We start from the raw sequence: 1,984 nt of genomic DNA, 5'->3' as shown, positions 1-1,984 counted from the left end.
GGCAAAAACCAAAGCAGAATCTGGTATAGCTTTGTCTGTGCCTCTCTTTGTAGCTGGGTATACCTGGCCCTTTCCACAGTATCTTCTAGAATAACTCCCTTGGAGACAAGGACTCTCAGTGTTTTATCTCTTTCTAGATGTGGTCTACAAACAAGTCAGTGGCCTGAAGCAATCTAGAAGACTCTGAGAGCATTAGCAGAGGAACTATGGTCTGTGAATTTCCAGGGGAAGGAAGGAGCATACCACCTTTTCCATCTCGTCCTGTGACCTGGATTAGTAAGAGTGGTCTCTATTGGAGAGTACGTGCAGGGAAGTGCCTACCAAAATAAATAGAAGAAGGACAAGGTTCTGTGTACTTGCTCATTTCTAGCAGACACATTTCTCTTGGCTGACTTTTTAACAGTGAGTGAAGACAGCCATTGATGCTGTGAGAACCACTCATGTTCAAGGACACCCCTGGAATCTATATGGATATTTAGGGGGCAACCTCCAGAATACCAGGAATGGCATGAAACCCACTAAATAGGCCGTTAGACTGAAGAAGGGACAGCGTTTTTTAGGGGCAAAGGATCATTATTCAATGCTTATTGTTTGCTGCCTTCCATGTAGAGGACAGAGATGCTTTTTACAAAGCAACATGCAAGGAAAGGATGATAATACCTTTTTTATGAGTTGCAGTGATTGGAGTCCCATGAAGTGCAGTCATAGTAGAGTGGGCTTTGATGGGGGGCATCGATTTAGAAATATAACTCTACTCTTATCTTCCTCATGAAGAATGTAGGGTTTAAGTACAGCCAAAGTTTCAGTTCCTTTTCTCTTTCTTTCTTTTCTCTTTCTTTCTTTCTTTCTTTCTTTCTTTCTTTCTTTCTTTCTTTCTTTCTTTCTTTCTTTCTTTCTTTCTTTTTCTTTCTTTCTTTCTTTCTTTCTTTCGTTAATTCTCTTTTTTTTTTGATTTATAATCTTATTTATTTGTTACTCTTAGAAAATCTCATTTTTGATTGGACTCAGACTTAGGGGTAAAAGCTCTCAGAGATGACAGCCCCCGTCTCTTGATAATCTGTTCTTGGAATTTTTCTTTGGCTTCCTACATTCTCTTGGCCAAAAGTTTAGTATATTCTGCAGCCTCTTCTTTATTTTTCCGAGTACTCTGTTTCTTTAGAGCAACACCAATGTTTGTACAGGAGGACACCTGGGGTAACAAGATGCTGAATTTGGGGTGCTTGGTTCTAGAGTTCTTCTTTGTTTAGGGACTTTCTCACAACATACTGGTGGGCATCATATTCTTTAGAGAGATTGAAATGTTTATGGATTCTGCTGGCTCTTTTGGGCCCCAGGTGATGAAGCACAGTAGTATCAGTGAATCCAGGAATATCCTCCTCCCAGTTTATGTTTTTGGTTTTGGTTTTTTTTTTTTTTTTTTACAATGATCAAGTTGAGAACATTGAGATTGGCATCCACAGTTCAACCCTGAACAGATTTGTGCTTTCTTTCTTCAGTCTTCCTTGGTCTGTAGCAGGAATGCCCCTTACTCAGCAACAGGCAGACACGGCCATGGGTCAAGACACGCTGCTTCATGGGGAAGCCTTGCTTGTCATTGCCACCACTGATTCAGACCATGTAACCTTTCCACTCTTCACCCAGAGCATCAGCAGCAACTTATGTGGCCATATGCTTCTCATAAAAGGTACAAAGTTGTGTTCATCGTCCACTTCAAGTAGTTTCTGGCCATTAGCACCTGGGAAAGAGATGTTCCGCGTCATTCTAACGCAGCCTACCACCTCCAAGATGCCATGAGAAAGAGGTCTTTTGGTAATCCTTGAGGCAAGTTTTGCAAGATTATTTTGAGAATCAGATTGAAATCCATCACATGTTATTGTAATTAAGCTACGAAATTTAAATTATTCGAACATTTAAAAAAAAGTAGAATGGAATTGCTTAGTGATGAATGTATTTCTCTTCACATTAATTATCTTTTAAAATTTTA

At 39.8% G+C, this 1,984-nt stretch overlaps 1 pseudogene; it reads right to left on the bottom strand.

Annotated features, from left to right (window-relative positions):
- Positions 1-988: 988 nt before the first annotated feature.
- On the bottom strand, positions 989-1,760 carry LOC113256035 (40S ribosomal protein S6-like; annotated as a pseudogene).
- Between the last annotated feature and the right edge of the window lie 224 nt (positions 1,761-1,984).

Source organism: Ursus arctos, unplaced genomic scaffold (assembly GCF_023065955.2).
Source record: "Ursus arctos isolate Adak ecotype North America unplaced genomic scaffold, UrsArc2.0 scaffold_4, whole genome shotgun sequence".
NCBI classification, from domain to species: Eukaryota; Metazoa; Chordata; class Mammalia; order Carnivora; family Ursidae; genus Ursus; species Ursus arctos.
Note: the sequence above shows the minus strand (reverse complement) of the source record. Positions and strands in the feature narration are given on the sequence as shown.